Source organism: Heliangelus exortis, chromosome W (assembly GCF_036169615.1).
Source record: "Heliangelus exortis chromosome W, bHelExo1.hap1, whole genome shotgun sequence".
NCBI classification, from domain to species: Eukaryota; Metazoa; Chordata; class Aves; order Apodiformes; family Trochilidae; genus Heliangelus; species Heliangelus exortis.
In genome coordinates, this window is record NC_092453.1 from 11,630,266 (window position 1) to 11,653,620 (window position 23,355).

Below are 23,355 nucleotides of genomic sequence, written 5' to 3' on the forward strand. Positions count from 1 at the left end.
AGGGACAGCTGTCTGTAAACAGTTGATAGTGGTCACCAAAGCTGGTGAAAATTGGAAGCTTGCCTAGTCTGCAGCTTCAGAGCTATAGTCCCATGAATATATCCTGCTCTAAGACACACTGAGAACCCCCAAAAAGCCCCAAATCAAACACAAAACCCTTTCCCTGTGTGCTTCAGTTTGTTTGCCACTTCACTCGTGGTTGGGTGATGCTCCAAGGTGGTGTGACCAGCACAAGAACTGCACTGAAAACCATTTCAGGAATATCATGAAATGCTCTGAAAAGATTAAATTCTTCTGACATTGAGTGGAGAAACAAAGGAGGCTATGAAAAATGCAAACTTTAATGGAGATAAAAGTGACTTCTTGGAGGAGAGACATCTGGAAGTAGAGTATATGACCCCTACATGGTCCTGGAAGACCTCTTCCAGGAAGCAGAGCCAGAGGGGCTCTTCCGGAGTGTCCATTCCTCCTTATGAAAAAGGATAAGCACAAGATAAATCATCTTCTAAAGTGCCCATGATCTCCACTGACTGCAAGAAACCTCCTGCTGGGATTTGAACCTCAGATTTTAACAGTCTAAGCTGAAGTGTGGTGACTCCAACTTGGTGACCTGGGAGCTTTTTATTTTAGCTCTTCTGTGGTGGACCACAGTAGTGTTTCATGGAATTGTGGAATTGTTTTGGTTGGAAAAGACCCTGAAGATCATCAAGGCCAACAGTTAACCCAGCACTGCCAAGGCCACCACTGCCCCATGGCCCTCAGCACCACATCTCCAGGGCTCTGAAATCCCTCCAGGAATGATGGGGACTTCTGCAGGGAAGCAATTCTAAGGTTGTGATGTTGGAGAGGACCTGTGACATCTTCTTGTGAATGCATGGAATTACCAGGTCAGGTCTCTGCTCACTCAGGGCTGGGTTTGTTTTCCCTTTTTTATTTAACTCTGAATAAAGGCACTGTGTACTTAGCAGCACCAAAACAACATCCAGACAGTCAAGGACATTCAGACCCCCTCCTGGCCTTCACAGGAGGCTCCTGTGCCTGGGCTAGATGCTCCAGCTCTCTTCTGTTTCTTTATTTTAGGTCCGTGGAGATGTCTTAATTAATTTTGCTTTAATTGCACCTCAGAAATTTGGGTGATTGCAGATCCTCCTCCTCCAGCAGGCTCTGCCCAGGTAACATTTGCTGCCTGGATCGTTTGCTGGCTCAGATTCCAAACTTTTTGTCAGCTCCCAAAATCATCTTGTTCTTTTCTCCACACATTCTTGCTCATCAGAGACATCCTAGTCAGGTTTTGGCAGTGAGTCTTAGGGGTGCTTGATGATCTTGCTTGATGATTTTTTGGGTTGTTTTTAGCTCTTGTGGTTTAGAGGCTGGGAGTGTTTGGCCAGGTGGAGCAGGGTGGTGTGGGCTCCACATTTTTTGGGAATGATCCTGCAAGTGATGTGTGGTGCCAGACCTATAGGTTAAGAGCAATCAGAGTCCATGAATTGCTGGGTTGTGATGGGGAGACAGGAAGGGGAGAGGTCAGTTTCATTTCACTCTGAGTCCAGGAGTTCCTTTGTCATCTCTATTCCATAACTACCAACTGAGTCTGGATCAAGTTGTTTAATGAAGATTTTGCAAGTGTGGGCAAAACAGCTCCCTGAATCACAGAATCCCAGACTGGTTTGGGTTGGAATGGATCTTAAAGCTCATCCATTCCCAACCCCTTTCCATGGGCAGGGACACCTCCCACCAGCCCAGGTTGCTCCAAGCCCCATCCAACCTGACCTGAGACACTACCAGGGATGGGGCAGCCACAGCTTTTCTGGGAAACCTGGCACAGGGGCTCAGCACCCTCAAATTCAAGAATTTCTTCCTCATGTCCAACCTCAATCTTCTCTTCCCATTTTGAAACTGTTCCCTCATCCCATCCCTCCCTGCCCTTGTCCCAAGTCCCTCCCCAGCTTTCCTGGAGCCCCTTCAGGCACTGGAAGGTGCTCTAAGGTCTCCCTCCTGCTTCAAGCCCATCTGCGCTCAGAAATCTTCTGCACAAGCAGGAACCAGGCTTAATTATGGGACCAATCTTGGTATCTTTTTCTCTTCCAAACCCCACAGTTACATCAATAACTGGTCAGCCTGTAACTATGGCAGCTGAACTCTGGAGTCATGGCAAAAGATGATCCTAGTGGTTGTGTGCTTGGGGTAGGAGCAGAGGACACTTCTTTCTGACTAAACCCTGGTCAAGAAGTCACCAAACACTTTGATGATGGAAGAGTTTCTGTTGAATCATGACAGAACCCTGGAATCTCACGTGCCCAACTTAGTAATTCACTTAAACAGTCCAGAAGTTCTTCCTGCTTTTTTTTTGGCTGGATTTTCCTGTCCAGCCTTGCATTTTAGTCTGGGGATCAAGTGGATTTCATGGAAGGGCTGAGGATTGCTTTCAACCTTGACTTGGGTGATGTGCAAAGTCAGCTCTACATGTCCCCAGCACCAATATCATGAAAGCCCAACTCAGGGTGGGCTCTCTGTAAAAAAAATGCAACACAAATGCAGAAGAGAAAAGCTGAAGGGTTTTTTTTCAGTTTGGGGAGGATTTAGAAGCCTTTGGTTACTGTTCCAAACCGTGGGGCATTTTGAGATTACCTCCTGGATGGAGTACGCTGGTGAGCTCTGAACTGATAGCAGAGAACAAACAGCCTCTGCTCCTCTCTTGCTCCTGGTCAAGTCAAAGCAGGAATCTTGGCTGTGTGTGTGAAAAGGGGATGCCAAGAGATTGTTTGGGTTTGTTCTGTTTTTTTTTTCAGTTGATTTACGACTCCACCTGCAAAATATTCCCAAACTGACAGCTGTTTCTTTCCACCATTGTCCTGATGCAGTGAAATAGGAGCACCCAGGAGATGTGGAGTGCTCACTTCTCTTTTTTCCTTTTTTCCCCCTTTTTGCTTTTGTGGAAAAAGAGGTGGGGAAGTCAAAGCCTCTGGGGTCCCAGGAAAAAGGATCTTAGGTGACAAAGCACTTAATTCATGGAATTCCAGAACCTTGGCTGGAAAGACCTTGAAGATCATCAAGTCCAACCATTAACCCAACACTGCCAAGTCCACCACTAACCCACAACCTTCATAATAAAGAAAATAAGAATGATTCTCTTCCCTTTTTGTCAGGCTGCCTGCATTTCCTGAAGCCTTGAGGAGCACTTTGGGTGGATGCAGGATGAGCGGAGCGCGTCGCTGCCGGCATTACCTGGGCTCCTGGGATGTCCCTCTTGATGTCCCCTTTCATCTCCTGCCTATCACCCCCGCATGTTCAAAGGGTTTAATTAACTAGGAGGGTAGTAAATTTTTATGGAAATCAATTTCAAGACCTTTTGAGAGAGTTTGGTGCTGCAGTTTCCCTTATTTTGTGTTGCAAGAAACGGACGCCACCGAGAGCGTGAGCTCGAATCTGAAGCCCGGGAGTCGGGTTTGTATTCCCCAGATGTTCTTGTAGCCGTGAGGTCCTGCATAAGGAGAGCGAAGGGGAATGAGGGGTGGTTACATACCCACACTCCGATGGGGTGGTTGGCGTCTCGCCGGTCCGCATAGCCGGTTGTCAGCTTGTGGATGACCCGTTTCAAGGCGTTGGAATGGTCCTCGGTCCAATCCACGAGTGCTCCTGGATGTGTACCCCGTAATAAGGACAAGAAGGGGTGGATGTCTGCATTGGTGAGACCTATAATGGGTCTAACCCATTGTAGTTCGCCCACTAATTTTTGGGCGTCATTCAGTGTTTTAACTGAATGGACTACCTCTAATTTTTGAGGTCTCACCATAGCATCAGTTACCTTCCACCCCAAGTAGCTCCAAGGTGACTTCCGTTGAATTTTTTCCGGAGCTACGATTAGTCCTTTGGTCTTGAGCTGATCGGTCAAGACCTGGCTGATGTTCTCGGGGAACGGAGCCTGCTGACAAAATAAGATGTCGTCCATATAATGATAAATTATTGTATCCGGCATCGTATTTCTAATCGGTGCGAGCGCCCATGCCACATATGATTGACATATGGTTGGGGAATTCTTCATTCCCTGTGGCAGAACCACCCACTCGTATCGCTTCGCTGGTTCACTTTTGTTAACCGATGGGATCGTGAATGCGAAGCGAGCAGTGTCCTCACGATTTAGGGGAATAGTAAAGAAGCAGTCTTTTAAATCCATGACCAGAAGATGCCAGCCTCTAGGTAGCATGGTAAGCAGGGGCAGCCCAGGTTGGAGGGCGCCCATTGGCCACATCTGGTCATTAATTTTTCGTAAATCTTGTATTAATCGCCACTTGCCCGATTTTTTTGGAACCACGAAGATGGGCGTGTTCCACGGGCTCACAGACGGCTGGATGTGTCCGGCGTCTAGCTGTTCTTTTATCAGGTGATTTGCTATGTTTAGCCGCTCCTTCGAAAGGGGCCACTGCTCTACCCAGACAGGGGTGTCCGACTTCCAACGGAGTCTGGGGGTCAGCGGCATGTCAACAGCGGCCCGTCAACAGCGGCCCTTATTGAAAATTTTGGGAGGGTTGGGTGGGTTCAGGGATAGTCAGGATGGCTCCTATCTGGCTCATTACATCCCGACCCACCAACCCTCCAAGCTGGCCGGGAAAGGGTAACACATATGGTCTTACAGTTACCACTTGCCCTTCTGGGAATTTAATTTGGACAGGTTGGTGCGCCTGTAGGGGGGTGGAGCTGCCACCTATCCCCTGAACAGCGTTAGAAGCTGCAATGAGCTTCCATTTTTGAGGCCAGATATTTTTGCTAATGATAGTGACGTCGGCTCCTGTATCCAGCATTACAGGGAGGGTTTTTACCTCTTTGCCGATTATCATTTGTACATTTATAATCGGCCTTGATCTCATCTGTTGTACCAGGGTTACTACGGTGTCCCCAGATGAGCCAAAGGCCCGATTGCCCCTCACCGTTTTAGCGTTCTTCCCGAGGTCCAGTTTTGGAAGCGGGACTAGCTGTGCTAGTCGGGTCCCTGCCTTAATTACCAGGGGGGGATTTAACGTAAAGCACATTATTCTTATTTCCCCTGTGGAGTCGGCATCTATGACCCCTGGAAGCACTACTAGTCCTGCCAGACCTGAGGAAGAGCGACCTAGTAACAGAGCACCAACCTTAGAATCTTCGTGAAGTATCGGTCCATGTATATTTGTCGGGATTGCATGGACGGCCGTAGTTGATAACGTGATGTCTATCACAGATTGTAGATCGTACCCGATGCTTCCCCGGGTTGCTGGGACAGGAAGCTAGCATATAGCGCCGGCCCGGCCATTTGTGTCCCTGCGCGGGGGCCCCTCGCACTGTTCCTGCCGTTTTTTTGAAACCAGCAGGCCGCGTCATTGTGGGATGCTGACTGGCAGCGGTTACACCACACGATTGCCTGGCAACTCCGTCTTTTATGTCCCTTGGAGTTGCATCGGGTGCAGGATGAGTTAGATCTTCTTGGTTGATTCGAGCGGGGCGGCTGATTCGGTCAGTTTCTTCGTCCGCCCCCGTTTAGCCTCTGAGCCACCGCCGCGAGGAGCTTGTGGGTGGGCTCCAGGGCAGCAGCAAAGGCACCGGCCATTCCTTGGTGTTGTTGATGTTGGGTGGCTCTGGCTGCCACTTCCAGCATCTCCGAGACCTGTGCCGTTTTCGGTAGTGTAGAAAATAATGCTTTCATTTTAGGATTGGCATTCTCAAATGCCAATAGTTTAAACATTGATTCCTTTTGTTCTGGCGATAGTTCTGCCTGAGCTGTTACTGACTGCCAGAGCCGATCAACGAAGTGTTGGTAGGCTTCGTTTGATCCTTGTTTGACCCCGGTAAAGGATGGGACCGGGTTAGGCTCTGGTACAGTATAGAAGGCTTGGCGAGCTAAAGTCGCCGCGGTATGGTGGAGCGCTGGCGGGAATTGAAGTTGGAGCTGGACATCCGCGTAGCGTCCCGAGCCCATGAGCATTTCGGCCGTGACGCCGGCTAGAGGGTCGCCGGGTGCCTTGGGCCGGTCTGCTTCTGCCTGGGCCAGGCGTTCCCACTCCCTCACCCAGATGATTTGCTGTGAGTGGGTCAGGAGGTATCTAGCCAGGCTTCGACAGTCATACAGGCAATTCATGTCTGAGGTGAATAGCCAGTCCAGGACAGCTTGGCCACTTTCTGTTTTCAAACCCTGCTCCTTCAGGGTTTTCCTGGCCTGCTGTAAAGTTTTCCAGGAGTGTTGTTTGAAAGCAGGTAGGCCATTGTTGGTCTGGAGAACCGGGCATGCGACAGTGCTCGGTTCCCACTTGCCTTCCAAGATGGCATCGCGAATAATGCCGGACCAGCGGCCTGGTCGTCCGGTGGGGACGCTTGGGCGTGGACGCGGTGGGATGTCGTCCTCTTCATTGTCGGAGAGGGTGGGAGGGTTCCTATACTCTCCAAAAGCCGAGCGCCGTTCGATGTTAACTATGCGCTGCTCCATAGACTTCATGGCCCGAGTGACTTGGTCTTGTAGGGCCGATATTTTATCCTCTATTCCGGAAGATGTAGCCGACTGGGTACTGATCTTTCTCGGCAATAAGGGCAGTGGCAGGGGTGGGCCTTGGCAGCAGCTGGAAGGGCCTTCGGCTGCCGGCTCCACCCCGTCATTTTTGGGGTGCTTGTCCACTTCGTCTGGGCCGATGTCAGAGAGCATCTCGGCCACAGACTGGTGGGTTTTACCAGTCATGCCCTTTATAGCCGGTCTATCGCTTTTTAACCCCAGGTATGCCTGTTTGGGGTTCTCTTCTTTTTCGGGGGGTGGTGCCGAGGGGGCCATAGCGGGTGTTGTGGTCCCCTGCAGAAGCGGCTCAGTGAGCGCGGCTTCTGCCACGGCTTTTATATCCTTTAATAGGTCAATTATCACCCCCCATGTATCGTCTATCCCGGTTTTAACTCCGGCTACTTCTTGGTTATGGAGTTTTTCCAGCAGCTTGCGGACCTCCTGCCAGAGATCTGACGCAGCTGCAGAGGCGGGGAAGAGTTCACGCTTTTCCGCCGCTGCCAGGTTTTCCTTGGTAAGGGAACTGGCTGATAGACCCATCTTGCTTTTTCTTTTCTTAGTCAAAAGTAGGTAAAGAAAGGGTAATAGATCTTCTTACCCAAGTCGCTGAGTGAAGATTTTGTAGGGGGATTCGCTCCTGGTCGCTCGTAGAGGGGGGGCCTAGACCGAAGGTCTATGCCCACATTCTCTACCAGATGTTGCAAGAAACGGACGCCACCAAGAGCGTGAGCTCGAATCTGAAGCCCGGGACCGGAGCTACTGGCAGATCAAGTCAGTAGCAGAGACCAACTATGAACAGCCTAGCACCACATCTGCTCTAGACTGAGCTGCCTGGTTGCACCTGGCCTCACCTTTTATTGGCCCCAGGTCTTGGGCATGCTCAGTGGGGCCAGCCCTAACCGGGCACAGGTGAGACTAGGCACCAGCCTGGCTTGTCACCCGGTGATTCCTGGCACCTGTATCCTACATTTTGTAATCGCCATCTTCAAAAGGACCTTGGTGACTACAGGAACTGGGCACACACACACAAAAGCCATGGAAGGAGGGAATTCCAGGAACTGTCTCTTTTTCTCTCACCTGCTGAGATTTTCCTTTCTCCCCAGCTGGGTTAATTTCTAGAAAAACTCATCAAACCAACCTGGTTTAGTGGGAGGTGTCCCTGTCCATGCAGGGAGGTTGGAACTGGATGAGCTTAAAGGTCCCTTCCAACCCTGACAATTCCATATTTCTGTCTTGAAGCTGATGCCAGTGGTGCTGTATTTTGTGCAACAATCAAAAAAAAAAATGACTATAAAAGGCTGCTGATGTCACAGGGATGCAGTAATACATTTTTTAATGCAGTTAAGTTGGTTGCCCAAAAGGTGATGGGAATAATCTCCCCAGGGATGTGGTGGATTCCCAACATTGGGCATATTTAAGATCCAGCTGGGACCTCAACCTCCCTTAGTCCTATCCAGGCTGCATTTGGGAATGGGATCTGGTGCGAACCATCCTTCTTAAGATTCCCAACCATGTTTGAGGTCATATTAGCTCAGGGGAAAAAGGAGGTGCTGGTAAATATTCAAATAATTCCATAGTGCAGACAGTTGGTTCAGGGCTTGAACTTTCTTCCTGGCTGCTTTATTTAAGAGTAGGCAGACACAACTTTTGTGGCTCTTGTTTTGCAGTGCCCAGGTAAGAGGGAGCCATTTATTGACCAGAACACAAGTGAGGAGTCCTGACTGCAGAGCCCACATGCCCTCCATCACCTCCCTAGAAGGTACAGACAGGTAAAGTGTCACTTCTGGGGGTAGAGAGGGGGACATGGGTACCTTACACATCTCAAAGACCCTTTCTTCATCCTTCCTTAAGTTCTTTAAGCCCCCAGTTTATTTTCCAGCAAAGGCTCTACTCTACTATTCAAAATTCATTTTTTTTCTTCCACTAAAAGCCCTTCCAGACTGCAAATACTGATTTTTTTTTTTTTATCTCCACTTGTGGTGTTACACTCAGCACCAAAACAGAAGGAAAAGTCACTCCTCCCAAATTCTGGGGGCAGGGAGGTTATTTTCATGCTTCAGCTCATTGCTGTCTCAGTCATCCTAGTGCTGCAGAATTGTCCTTGTGCCTGAAATCCTGCTGAAAATCACTCCAAAGGTTGTTTTCATTGCCCCATACCAAGAGTTGGGATTTAGACAAAACAACTCAATGCCAGATAACAGCTTGACCATTTGGAGGTCTGGAGCTTCTCAGGAAGGGGGATGGTGAATCCAGGAGCAGGTCTAAGGCCAGTTTCAGTTACATATTGAATATTGAGGTAATTGTAATGAAAATGACTGATTTATTTTGGGGCTGAAGTTTCCCTTATTTTGTAATCGCCATCTTCAAAACTCCCCACCAAGTCCCTCACCCCCTGGGACTTCTCCAGTAGGCAAAAGAATGATGAATATTATTTTCTTGCTTCTGTTTTCCATTGATCTTCTCAGCCCACATCAGGGAGAGAATGTTAGAAAGGAGAGATGTCCTCACTGAAAAGACCTTTTTTTTTAAGTCTCTGACATTTTTACAGAGGATTTCCACCTCTCTAAACAGCCAGGAGGCAGCTGCTAACAGCAGGGAGGGCAGCTGGAAAGGAAAGATGTGCTGCAAGCAGCTGGTTTCTCTCTTAGAGAATAACTGGGGTTGGAAGGGACCTCCAAAGGTCACCCAGTCCCACCCCCTGAAGTCATCCGGGACACCCTCGCCTAGATCAGGGTGCTCAGAGCCTCCTCAAGCCTCACCTTGAATATCCCCAGGGATGAGGCTGAACATCCCCAAGGATGAGGCTGAACATCCCCAGGGATGAGGTTGAAAATCCCCAGGGATGAGGTTGAACATCCCCAGGGATGAGACCTCCCTGTTTTCCCCCTCCACTTTGCATCCACCACGTTTCCCCAGCAGCACCCTTGGGTGGTGGCTGCAGGTGGATGTGCTCAGCTCAGATATTCTAGGGAAGTTCCCCAAAGGACAAGACCAAAACAGGATTTTCTGTGGGCTGCACCTCTGGGGCTTCTGAAGCCAGAGGTGATTTCTGCAGCTTGAGTAGACTTTGCTGCTTTAAAAATGTCAAATCCTCCTTTTAACTTCTTGTCACTCAGACAAATGTCATTATGCCATGGGTTTCCCAGTTCCAGAGCATTACAGCATGATTTGAGCTGGAAAGGACCTTAAAGCTCATCCATTCCCACCCCCTTTCCATGGGCAGGGACACCTCGCACCAGGCCAGGTTGCTCCAAGCCCCATCCAACCTGACCTGAGACACAGGGAAGAGAAAGAAAGATGCTGTAAAATTAGTACTGCAGCTTTGAGACTGGAGGTGGGACCACAGTGTGGGAACTCCATGATTCTATATGATTTATCTAAGATTCTGTAGAATCAGAACAGAATTATGATTAGAATTTGAAGTATGATTCTATAACCTCCTTGGCAAACCTCTCCATAGGTGCTGAGGGAGGAGGATGGCTCAGCTGTCACCATGGAGAAGGTGCAGAACATCCCCATGGAGGTGAAAACTGACTTGGTGATGTTCTTTCTGGCAGCTGGTAGGTAGAAGACATTCAGTACCTTTGAAATATTGACACCTTAGAGCCCAAACTGCCTTTTTTATTGGTTTTTTTTTTAACCTCCATTAGTAGCTCCAAAGATTGAATGGAGATGTAGGAAGGGAAAAGATTTTGTCAAGCACAACCTCCTTGGTGTGCTCATGGGTTCCAGGTGCAAAAGATGGAGACTCATGCATTGTTTCATGGCTGTGCTTGGGGGAGGAAACTGATTTCATGGGAAGACTGGAAACTCCTTGGGAACTGAGAGGGATTTGGAGCTCCTCCTTTTGTCTGTTCAGTTGGCAGAAATAGGGGGGGAATCTCTTGTTCCTCATGGTTGGAGCATGACATGGAGCCCAGTGTGCAGTCTGGCAATGGATCTCCACAGTGCAAAAAAGGGAATGTGCAAGGTTTTCCAGGGAAAGTTTGGGAAGCCTCAGCTTTGATTGAAGGACACCTGAGGTCATGGAGCATCCTCTCCACCTGAGTCATTCCAAGCTGACAGACTTGGAGAACTCTTTTACCAGGTTCCTTCTTCAGCTGAACTCACCCCCTGCAGTCAGCATTTTGTTCTGGATAAATGGCAAGGGAAGATCCATGTTACATCTGAATTTTGAAGTTGAAACAAATATTGAGTTGTTGTTTTTTTGTCTGCCTACCTTGGCTCTTCCACTTGGAAATATTTCTAGAGGTTTTGATTTTTTTTTTCTTGTATTGAATAAGAAACCTACTGTACTTGAGCACCATGATGCTTAGTTTTATCATGTTGAGTTTTCTGATGTTTATTTTTTGGCATTGTTTGTCTGGAGGCCCTGCCAGAATTGGAAATTTATCCCACTTGGTGCTGTGCAGACACAGGGGGAAGCATGGGCTTTGAAGACCTGGTTTAGATATCCAGTTTTGGCAGGAAGAGGTGGCTCAAATGGTACTTCTGAAAATGCTAATGTGCAGGGAAGGGACAGACACATCCATCTCCCCCTTTTTGACTTGTTCCACTTGGTCAAATGACCATCAGCTGTGATGGAAACGTGACCCTTTGGGTCCTGGTGTCCTCCTGCAGGACACCTCTCATGTGCACATAGACCCATTCTGTTTGATTTTAGAGGCTGAAGCTAGAAACAGCACTTTTAAGCTCAATTTTTGGACCTTGAAGTGATTAAAACCAACAAATAATCTCTCTGTTTCTGTTGGAGTGCATGTGGAACAGTGTTGGGGATGAGTAGGATCAGTCCAGCAGTGATTCTCCAGTTCTTCTGTTCTTTGATCCCAACCTTAATGCCTTTCTGAGGGTTATGCTTTGGGCAAAGGGAAGATTTTGGCCCTGGTACAAGGGTGACTTGCTGGATGGAGGCTTCCAGAGTAGCTTCCAAACTTTCTGCAGTTCATCCTTGTGTTTGGATGTAGAATGAAGAGCCACCCATGGAGATCTCATCTTGGTTTTAAACTTTCCAGGAGCTTTCAGAGGATTTGATGGAGATTCTAAGTTGGGGTTTTATTCCATCTCAGACAGAAACAACAGACACATCAGCTCCATGGCCAGATAAATAGGATCCTAGCAGGGAAGGCTCATTGTTACATAAACACATCTGCTCCCTCCCAATTAGGAACTCACTGGGTATGTTTATCTCTGTCTGATCATTTGTGCAAGCCCTGAAACACTCTGAAAAACCAGAGACAGTAAGGAAGGGTAACACAGAAGTGCCTGCTTAACCTGGCTCCAAATTACCTGCAGTTAAGCCAAGAAATTGGCAAGTGCCCATAGTAAAGAGGCTTTTTTAAGATCACCAAATCATTTCAGTTGGAAAAGACCCTAAAGATCATCACATCCAACCCTCAACCCAGCACTGCCAAGGCCACCCCTGCCCCATGGCCCTCAGCACCACATCTCCAGGGCTTTGAAATCCCTCCAGGAATGATGGGGACTCCAGGCCCTGACAACCCTTTCCAGGGAGAAATTGTTACCCAGCTCCAACCTAAACCTCCCCTAAAGGGTCAGTGTAGGGTTAGGAGATGCCACCTGTCCCCATGGGGGTCCTGAGCTTGCTGTGCCACTCTGAGCTCTGCAGCCTCTGCAGTTGGGTCTGGAGTGGCTCTGAGCACAGTTACACTTGGAGGGATCTCATCAGGGTCTGCAGAGAGTCACACAATCCTTGGGGTTGGAAAAAAACCTTGGAGAGCATCAACTCCAACCCTTAACCCAGCACTGCCAAGGCCACCACTGCCCCATGGCCCTCAGCACCACATCTCCAGGGCTTTGAAATCCCTCCAGGAATGATGGGGACTCCAGCCCTGCCCTGGGCAGCCTGGGCCAGGCCCTGACAACCCTTTCCAAGGAGAAATTGTTCCCAAGCTCCAATCTAAACCTCCAGCTCAATTCCTCTTCTCCCATCCCTTGTTCCTTGGGAGCAGAGCCTGACCACATCATGGAGGTTGTATGGAGAAGGATCTGGTGCTTTTCTTCTTATGCCAGGAGTTTCTGTAGGCTTCCCATAAGCAGAAGAGTTCCTGTTTATGTATGTATTTTGTGTGTATGTTTTAAATCCATAATTCATCCCAAGTTAAACTTTTGGCAGGAAAGAATGAATGTCTTGACTGTTTCTAGATTGTCAAAACTTGGCTCCTCAGGGCTGAGCTGTCAGTCTTGTTGTTATTACCTGTCCATGCTCAGAGCCCCACTGGCCTAAGTCCCCCATACACCAGAAATGATCTTCATCCCAGACAACTTGGAGTCTGAATACAAGAGAAAGAAAACAAACAGATTGGGAGTGCCAAAAACTGAAGATGCTCCTCTAGGCACAGCTCTAGCAAGCAATCCACATCTACCAGCTCCTGAATTCTCCTTAGCACAGGTTTCTGCTGTGTGTACAGCAGCTGTATCATTTTTATCAATCCAACATTATTTTTCCCTCTCTCTTCTCATGCAGTCATAACAATTTTCTTTTTTTTCTCCCTTAATTTTTCTGAATTTTGTCTCCTGCCATTTCAATATTTGGAGTTATTTCCCCCATAGCTCCTCAGCCCCTAATGTTTTTTCCCCAAGACTTTCTGAGTACAAGGGCTAACAGTTTAAGCTGAAAAGGGGGAAAATTGTCAGACATGAGGAAGAAATTCTTGAATTTGAGGGTGCTGAGCCCCTGTGCCAGGTTTCCCAGAGAAGCTGTGGCTGCCCCATCCCTGGCAGTGTCTCAGGTCAGGTTGGATGGGGCTTGGAGCAACCTGGGCTGGTGGGAGGTGTCCCTGCCCATGGAAAGGGGTTGGGAATGGATGAAGTTTAAGATCTCTTCCACCCCAAACCAGTCCGGGATTCTGTGATCTGTGGAGCACTCAAGTTCTAGACCCCATCTTTCCAACACAGTCACTCTGGGGTTCAGGCAACATTTTTTCAGATGCTGAGGGGACACAAAGAGAGCTGGAAGAAACCCACCTTGCATTTAGCCAGCTGGATAAATCCAAGATGCTCCTTTTAGGGCACACCAGCTGCAGAATTGGGTGCTTCACCATTTGGGAAGGTTATTGGCTCCACCAGAGCTTGAGCTGCTGTAGGGTCATGGCTCCTGATCTATTGTCCCACTGACCTGAAAAACTCAGATATGGGAAACCTATACCCCAGAAGGAACAGGTGGATATTAAACAACCAGGCTCCCCCCAAGCATGTGGGACTGATAATATTCCAAATCCATGTTCCAGGTAGGAAGTGCAAGCAAAAAGAGCATTTTTTTTCAAGCTCAGGAGAGTGGTTTCTCTGCATCCTTGTGCTGCTGGGCAGACCCCAGGGGTGGATGTAGGTTTCTGTCTGGATATTTCCACATGCTTTTAGATTTGGGAGGAAAAACCCTTCTTCCCATGAAGAAGCCTCAATTTTGATGCCCTCCTTGGCGTTTTTGTATCCTCTTCAAGATCCAGGGCCTTACTTGGGTGTGTAAATGGCTTTCTTTGCAGCCAGCTTTGATATCAGAGGTCACTACCTTTTATTTCAGTCATCCACCCTCCAAATCTCCTTGAAATTTCCACATATTGAGTGTTCACCCTCTTGACCTGACCTTCTCAGCTGTTGGCCTCTGCTTGGCTTGTTTCCCTCCCACAGGCAACTGGTGGGGAGAGCAGATCTGAGTCAGTATAAATATATTTAGGAAGCTGATAAAACTCTATTTTGAAGCCCTCTCCCTCACTGCCTTCTTCCATTCCCTGTTTTTGAGGTTTTTCAGGCCTGGTGACCACATCCAACTTCCACCCTTGTCCTCCATCAGCCTTCCTGGGGCTGTTTGCCCAATTTCATGCTCTTCTCTCCTACACCAACTAAACCCCCTGGAAGAAACCCTCCTTTATTACTCAAGGTAATCTCCAGCCATCTCTTCATCTTTTTTTATGCTGAGCAGCAGGAAGAAAGAAAACCAGAGAGAAAACCCTGCCAGAGCCAAATGGGCTTCATATGGAGTCAATTATTGGTTTTGTTGTTGTGCACACTGGAGAGATGACTTCTTTTTTTGCCCTCTTTTAATTCACCTCTTTCCCAACCAGCCTGGGCTTGCAGCTGGAAGTGGAAGGAGGCCCATGGTCCATAAACACTTCAGCCAAGATTAAAGGGACTCCATAAAGGCAGGGTATGTTGTTGCAAGGTGTTGCCATATGAGGGGAAAAATGGATTATCCTTCAACTGGCTCAAGAGAAAGATCATATTGCAAAGCCAGACTCTGGAAACCTGGTTTGAAACAAACCAAAACTGGGTTGTGAGAAGCAAAATAAAATATCTGGTATCATCTTCTCCTTGATAGTAAAGGGGCTGCAGATGCTGCAGTGGTTGATGCAATTTCTTCAAGAGTTCTTGTCCTTCTTTTTTTTACCTGGGGTTTTAATGACTAATTGCTTCCCCTCTTTAAATATAGGGAACCTATCACTGGACACTCTTGGGAAAAGTCCCTCTGCAGCCTTCCTGGAGGTTCCCTTCAGGAATGGGAAGGCAGCTCTGAGGTCCCCATGGAGTCTTCTCTTCTCCAGGCTGAACAATCCCAGCTCCCTCAGCCTCTCCTCCCAGCAGAGCTGCTCCAGCCCCTGGAGCATCTTTGTCACCTTCCTCCTTATCTCAGGCATTTAAGTTAAATCTAAAAAGTCATCTTTAGCATTTTAATTAGATAGAAAATTTTGCTGTTGCAAGGGCTGAAGAGTTGAGTGGGATTTTAATTTTATTTCATTTTTTTAAGGAAAAAGGGATAAAACCCTGAATATATAGAAATTGTTTAATTGAGTTATCAGGTGTAACTGTTTGGGGTTTTTTTTTTAATCATTATGTATCTTGATAGCTAGGTGGATATTCCAGCTCCACAGGAGCACATGTCCTCCCAGGAACTCCAAAACTCATCCCAAAGTGTGTTCCTCTTCCCTTTCCTTCTTCCAAACAGCTTTCCCTACCTATCTCTGAGGTCTGAGGGCAAATCTGAACTTCTTGCAGCAGTCATTGCTTGGTTGAGGAGCTCCCTCAGGTTTTTATGCTCTGTTTCATATCCATGATGTTTCATATCATTCATATCCTGTTTCATGTCCAAGGACAGGACCCCTCTGTGCTGGAAGGATGGCAGCACATGGTAGGAAGCACTTGGAACTCAAAGCAGAGTTTTAATAACCTGAACTTGCTGGTTTTCACCCTAAAAGCAGAGCTTAGAGCAGTATGAGACCTCCTCCAGTGTCCTCTCACCTTACCTGGGCTGTTTTTTCCAGAAGGTACAAGGTTGACATCAAGTCCAGGTCCTGTGTGACAGGTGAGCATAGTTTGGAGAAGATGATTTATCTCCAGATCTGAAAATCTGGGGTGCTTCAAGAAATTCCTCAGGGTAGAAACTCCTGTGCAAAACCTGTGGTTCTTGTCTCTTGACAAGTGAATGTATCAACCACAAAGTCCATAAAACACCAAGTTCTGACAGAAACTCTTCCAAACATGCTGGAGAACTGGTCTGAGGCCTCAGGTTTAGCCATGTCCTCCTCTGCTATAGAAAAGGGCTTTTTTTTTTTTTTTTTTTCAGGGGTTAATATGGTCTCTTATTGGCTTCTTGGTGTTTTGAAGAATAATGGACCTGATAACAGCAGATGATGAGTACAAAAGGGAGGTCTTCACGTGGGACCACATCCAAAACCTGGATTTGTACCCCTCCAACCTGAACACCCCCAAACTGGAGGTGCTTGGGGAACACATCACTTGGTTCTCACCTGAAGGATCTGGTTGTGGCTGAGTGGAGTGAGTTGTTTTTACTCCAGGGACTGGTAGGAGATTGCCCTGAAGCTCTGCAGGATTAGTGAGGGATCTCAGCAGCCTTGTTGTCTTTCTGGTCTGATTCCTCAGGGGTGGAAAGAACACACTGGGGACCAGACTGCACCCAAAATTTGAGAATTCAAATCCACCACTTGGTCATTCAACACCAGGGACTGTTCCTTCTGCAGACTTCAGTGAGGTAGGAGCTCTGATAACATTCTCCTGCTGTTGCAAAGGCTCTTGTTGCCAAAATGCATGTGTCTTTTTGTTTGTCCTTGGTCAGCACTGGTCAGAGAATGGTTTGGATTGGGATCTTAAAGATCATTTTGTTCCAACCCCTTTCTGTGGGCAGGGACACCTCCCAGCAGCCCAGGTTGCTCCAAGCCCCATCCAACCTGACCTGAGACACTGCCAGGGATGGGGCAGCCACAGCTTCTCTGGGAAACCTGGCACAGGGGCTCAGCACCCTCAAATTCAAGAATTTCTTCCTAAAATCTCATCTCAATTTCCCCTTTTTCAGTTTGAAACTGTTCCTTCTTTTCCCATCACTTGTTAAAGTCCTTTTCCAGCTTTCCTGGAGCCCCCCTTTGTGCATGGGGTTGAGAGGAGCTTTCTCTTTCTTATCCAAACCTGTGCTTGCAGACAGCTGGCTACAGGATTGCCTCCTGGGGAGCTGGGGCCACACTTGGCATGTCACAAGATGTCCCTTGGTAGCCTTCACGTGCCCTGCAACGTGGTGCCCACGTTTCCTGGGGATCTGCAGTGTGACTGAAGCCATCAGACTCTCAGCCACAAGCTGAAGCCAGGGCCAGCAGAAATGTTTGTCTTGAAACAGATTTCAGCCTTGACACATCACCTTCAAGGAGGCTGGGTTGCTCCTAACATCCTTCTCCACCTCTCAAACCTCAGCAAGCAGCTCCTGCCCAGACCTGAAGCAGTTTCACCTGGAGCTGTCGGTGCAGCAAATGATGGGATGTGCTGAGGGATTGCTGGGCTGAACACCTGGGCAGACTTTGAGCATCCTGCAGGAACAGAGACCAGCTCAGAGCTTGGTTTTGGCAGTTTGCTGAGGAGTTTATAGCATATTTGGTGTGTCTGGCCCAGTGTGTGACCTCCAAGCTGTCCTTGAAACATCAGGCTTGACCACCAACCTTGGATCTACTTTGCTTTTTCTGTGCTAGAACCAAAGACCCTTTTTGTGGTCAGCCAAGCAGTCAAAATATTTCATCTGTGATTGCTTCAGCATCATCTCCAGAGACTCTGGACAGGCAACAGGAGTCCAGGGGCCAGGAGGGAGATGCTTGGCATCTTATTTTGCAATAGGTCACCTCAAATTGCAATGGGTACAGAGACCATCTGCAGGGTGATGGGCACTGGGAGATGGTTTGTTGGCTCCTGTGATCTTCTTTGGACCTTTCCTCCATGGGGCAGTGGAGATATTCAAAGCAAAATTCAACTGGAGCTCTTAAATCTTCAACTTGAAGGGCCTCAACTACTCCATAGTAACAATTTTATATATATTTAATCTTTTTTCCTTATAAGCAGAAGGAAAAAGCTAAATGAGGGCTTGCACAAAGCCAGGTTTGGTTTTTTGCTTTGTTTCTTGGCTTGGTCACATTAAAGGAATGGGATGGGATGGGACAGGATGGGATGGGATGTTCTAGGCAAACTAGGAACACTGACACAAACAGGTCCCCAGGTTGTTGGAGCACCCAAATGCTGCTGAAGCTGCTGAAGGAGGTAACTCTGTGGGATGAGGAAAATCAGCTTCTGCTTCTTTCTGAAAGAAAAAAGCTTTTTTTCAAATGGAAGCTAAAAGCTGATTCAGCCAAAGGAGGGGAGGAGAAAACAACCAGACAGGAATTTAAAACAACAGTTTCTGTTGGTGAGCTGGGGAGCTGAACAAGGCACATCTTTGTTCAGAGCCCAGATTATGCAGGAATAAAATAATAAATAAAAGGGGGGCTGAATGGGGCTGACAGGCTGCACCCATTGAAGGACACTGAGGTAGTAAGAGGGAGAAATCATCCCTGGTTTACAAACAAACACTTTTTTTCCTCTGCCCATTTCCCAAGATGTAAATCTGCCCCAACCCAAGGAGTGGCTGCTTCAGTTCTCTGGGCTGCTGTGAAGCAGGGGATGGCAGTGGCTTTATCCCCTGTTTTTAAACCAAAATAATCAAATAGAGGGGGCAGAGAGCAAAGCTGTAAAACCCTTGTGAGACCCCACCAGCATGGGAAGGAGGGACAAGGTCCTTCAACTGGAATTCCCAAGCTAGGTGGAAATTTAGGGAAGGGTCTGATGGGATTGTATGGTCACCAGTTGATGGTAGCTGAGAAGCACCTGAGAGGGGAGATTTAGACTTGAGAAGAGAAAGGAATTCTTTATTCTGAGGGTGGGGAGACCCTGGCCCAGGTTTCCCAGAGAAGTGGGAGATGCCCCATCCCTGGAACCATTCCAGGTCATTCCAGGGCTCTGAGCAACCTGATCCAGTTGGAAATGTCCCTGGGGTTGGACTGGATGGCCCTGAAAGGTCCCTTCCCACCCAAACCTTCAAAGATTCTATGAGGACAGTTCTCATCCCATCTTTCCTTCCCAAGTTTCTGATACAGCAGAGCCCAGGAACCACCCCAACTTATCTCAGGGACCAATCACCCCAAGGATTATGGCAGGGAGCAGGTGGGTGGCCTGGCTGGAGCAATCTCTCCTCCATCCCTCTTTATGAAAAAACCTTATCAAATCCCTTCTCTGACCTCAGCTGTGTCATTCTGGGGGTGCAGGGACATGGGAACCCATATCTACACTGCTCATCTTACCCCAGGTGTTACTGGGACCATGAGTAGGGTTTCTACTCCAAGAGAAGGAGCAACTTATCCTCAGGTCCTTCAAAAGCTGAAGATTTAGGGATGGATGGAGCCCAACTTCATGGTGGAGTAGAGTTAATAGGTCAGCTGCTGCAGCTTGGCAGAAAAACCAGTGAGGAACATCAATATGGATCTCCTGGGGAGAGGAGGTGGCTCAGGGAGCCAACCCCAGGATGCAGGTGCAGAAATCCAGGGGTAGGTTGACTTTCCCAAAGGGCAAGAGTTGTGATTCTGCAGAATTAAGTGCAAGAGTTGTCTCCTGGATGGTTTCTGGAACTTAGTGATGAAGAGCAGAACTTGACTTTGGCTCTAGCATCCTAGACAGGACCTGATTTTAATTACCATGGTCTTCATCAAAATGTTGTTGTGTTTGTAACGTGGAATTTTGGTAAAAGTGGAGGAGTGGAAGATTTTTTCTGGGTCTTTTCTCCTGTCCCAGTATCTTCTATTAGTGATGATTACCTCCAGGAGATATTATCCATTTTAATATCATAACTCTGTTTGCTTTTTGTCCTCACTTCTCCCCCTACTTAATACCTTGTAATAGGACTAGAAAAAAAGGAAACATTGATTAACCAAAGACTTTTTTTCCTCTTTTCCCCCCCATTCTTCCCCTTGATTGACAACATTTCATTTTTACAGTCAGGTCCATCACTTTTCCTACCTTTCTGGCAGGTTTCACTCTGCTTATTTCTCATGGTCTCCCAGATGGGGACTTTAAGGAACACTAAAATCCTCTTATGGAGCAGCAAAAAGTTGATTGAAGATTTTAGGAGCTCCTTTTGGCTGGGTTTTGTAAAGATGCAGGAGAGAGAAGTTCATCATGTCCTGCTAAGAGCTGTTGGCCAGAACATGGAATCAGTTGAGGTCAGGGCTTTGATGTTGTTCCTGGAGCTGGCTTGGAGGCAGCATGTGGCTTGGATTTCAGACAGGAATTCCAGGCCAGGAACTGAGGAGGATGGGAAGGAGAATCTTTAAACCATGGATGAAGTTGAATTTTTGATGCAATTTATGCCTCTCGCAGGAGGCCTCGTGAAGCTCCCAGTGTGTTCCTCACCCAAGCAGCTCAGCTTCTGCCACCTTCTTGAAGCTGCATCTCTCCAAAGATTGAATCCCACCAAACCTCAAGTTTGAGAGGAAAAAAAATTCCTGCAGATGTCCAGTGGAAAGCAGCTGGAAGAGGTGTGCATGGGTTTTGCTGCATTGGGTGTGCATGTCCTCCCCAGAACTTGTGCAAAACCAGGCAAGAGCACTTGAGATGAGGCCTCTTGGTCAGGAGGAAGCTTTACAGACACAACTTGCAAAAAAAACCAAAATTCAAGTGGCCCTGGTTTTGTAGCTTTGCTTACTGAAATCAGTCAGGCAAATGTGGAATTGTGCTGCTTCTGTCCTGAGAGTGTTCTGCCTGATCTCCCTGGGATGCTGAAGCTGCACCTCAAATTCTGGGCTCAATTCTGGGCCAAGAAGGACATTGAGGGGTTGGAGTGTGTCCAGAGAAGGGAATGGAGCTGGGGAAGGGTCTGGAGAGACCAGAGAAGTCCAGATCCTGGAGCAAAGGAGGCTGAGGGGAGAGCTTCTGGCTCTCTGCAACCCCCTGAGAGGAGGTTGGAGCCAGGGGGGGGTCGGGCTCTGCTCCCAAGGAACAAGGGATGGGAGAAGAGGAATTGACCTGGAGGTTTAGATTGGAGCTTGGGAAGAATTTCTCCCTGGCAAGGGTTGTCAGGGCCTGGCCCAGGCTGCCCAGGGCAGGGCTGGAGTCCCCATCATTCCTGGAGGGATTTCAAAGCCCTGGAGATGTGGTGCTGAGGGCCATGGGGCAGTGGTGGCTTTGGCAGTGCTGGGTTAAGGGTTGGATTTGATGACCTTCAAAGTCTTTTCCAACCAAAAATAAAATCTTTAAATGGGCCAAACCCTGCTCATGCTGGGTTTGAGTTCCCACCATGGTGGTGTTGGGTTGATCATCTTGGAGATCTTAATGATTCCCGACTCTATGAAAGAGCCTCTGGGCAGCATGAGGTCTCCTGAGCCTTTTTTGGTGGTTTTTTTGCATGGATTTGCAAAAGTTGCTGGATTCTTTGTGTCTGCTGCTGGGCTGGCTGGGGAGGCAGTGAGCTGGATAATTTATGTTGGAATGTCAGCATCTGAACAGGCATAAAATTACAGCTCCTTGTCACGGTCTGAGGAGCAGGATCTTGGGTTTCATGGACAGCCATGGTCACCTTTCTGGGAAAGGTTTGGGTTTTGGGGGATGGTTGACAAGGTTTACCTGCTAGGGTGGTGATTGCAGCATCCTCAATCCCTAAACTCCTGGCTGATCTTTCTCTTCCCACAGTTGTTGTGTTGATTTTATTCCACCCAGGTTTTTGTAGCTTGGAATTATTCTGTGTGAGACAACTGATAACTCCTGTGTCAGGGAATTCTGCTGCCCAAGCCATGATCAAGGACAAGGAAGGGGTGGGAAATAGAGAAGAAAGAGGGATCCTGGGTGAACCAGAGGGAAGGATAATCATGGAATGGTTTGGGTTGGAAGGGACCTTAAGGTCATCCAGTTCCAACCTGAACCTGAGGCTGCCTGAGCCTTGTTTCTTGTGAATTTCTGTTCTTCTTGTAGAGAGTGGCTGGATGTGAAAGGGACACAAGCTTGTCCATGAAGGAAAATCACCTAAAAAGCAAAAACTGAGTCCTAGATGGCTTGGATGACTTCTGGTATCAAAAAAAAAAAAAATATATGGATATAGTAGATTTCTGATATGGGAAAAGCTGGGAGAACCTCAGCTTGTGGTGAAGTTCTTAAAAATATCCACAAATGGGCCAACTAATGAAGTCAGCAAAGGTGAAGCATTTTAAGGGGAAAAAAAAAAAATGCTACTAAATGGAGGTGAAAGAGATTAAGGCAGGAAGTCAACAGAGAAGAAGTTTGTCCTAAGTTGTCCTTTCAGAGTCCACTGTGCTCTCTGTCATGGCCAGAGAGAGCAAATAACACAAAAATCTTATTTCCCCCAACCTGAAGCAGTAGTGGTACTGCTCTCACTGAAAGAAAATAGGATAGGAAAGAAGGTTTTAGGGGCTTGGTCATTTGGTTTTGGGAGTTTTCCCTGCTTGAGAAGGTCTTGTAGCCAGTAGGGTGGAAGAGGTAGAGAACAAATCCCTTTCCTGCCCCAACTGGTATTTTTATTTTGTAATATTCACCCTGTAAGAAAAAAAAAATACGATCCTAATAAAATCCTGTCCTTACTACTAGGTTAAAGCCAGAAGTAAACCTGGAGTGTTGTGTGGAGCTACAGCACAGGAGGAGACATTAGAGTGCCAGGGGAGGTTGAGAAAATGAGGAAAAACATGAGGAAAAACATGAGGAAAAACATGAGGAAAAACATGAGGAAAAACATGAGGAAAAACATGAGGAAAAACATGAGGAAAAACATGAGGAAAAACATGAGGAAAAACATGAGGAAAAACATGAGGAAAAACATGAGGAAAAACATGAGGAAAAACATACATGAGGAAAAACATACATGAGGAAAAACAAACATGAGGAAAAACAAACATGAGGAAAAACAAACATGAGGAAAAACAAACATGAGGAAAAACAAACATGAGGAAAAACATGAGGAAAAACATGAGGAAAAACATGAGGAAAAACATGAGGAAAAACTTCTTCCCTGAAAAGGCAATTAAACACTGGCCCAGGTGAATAAAGCCCCATCCCTGGAAGTGTTGAAGGATATAGTTTAGCACCAGACTAGCTTGGACTTGGTGATCTTAAAGATCTTTTCCATCCAGCATGGTTCTGTGCCTTTGCTCCATTCCCATAGGCATTGGGGGAGGAAGGAAGAAGCCTCCTTTGGCAACACAGCCCCCAGAGGACATGGAAGAAGGGTGCTGGAGAAGGGCACCTTCCTGCCAGCACCTCCCTGCCTCATGCTCTGCATTCATGTCCCCTTTCTGCTGCTCTGAGGGACCTGCAGGACAGGGCCAAGCTGGCCCCTGTTATTCTGGCAAAGTGTTTGAAAGGTTGGGGTAGATCAATCCCAAGACTTCAGTAATTTTTAGAAAGCCCTTTATTTTTTTTTTTTTTTGGTCTCAAGACTTATAAAAACTGTTACCCAAAACATTTTAAAACTTTATATATGTACAATATGAGAAATAAATTATGTTAAGTCATACAAAAACCACAATATA

General features: G+C 47.4%; 1 long non-coding RNA gene across 1 annotated transcript in view; it reads right to left on the minus strand.

Moving 5' to 3' along the window:
- LOC139789314 (uncharacterized) overlaps positions 1-12,288 on the minus strand; it is a 78,249-nt gene extending 65,961 nt beyond the window's left edge. Inside the window, exon 1 of the long non-coding RNA XR_011723137.1 lies at positions 12,240-12,288. This is a non-coding gene — a long non-coding RNA (uncharacterized lncRNA). The remainder of the gene's footprint in view (positions 1-12,239) is intronic.
- Positions 12,289-23,355: the final 11,067 nt, after the last annotated feature.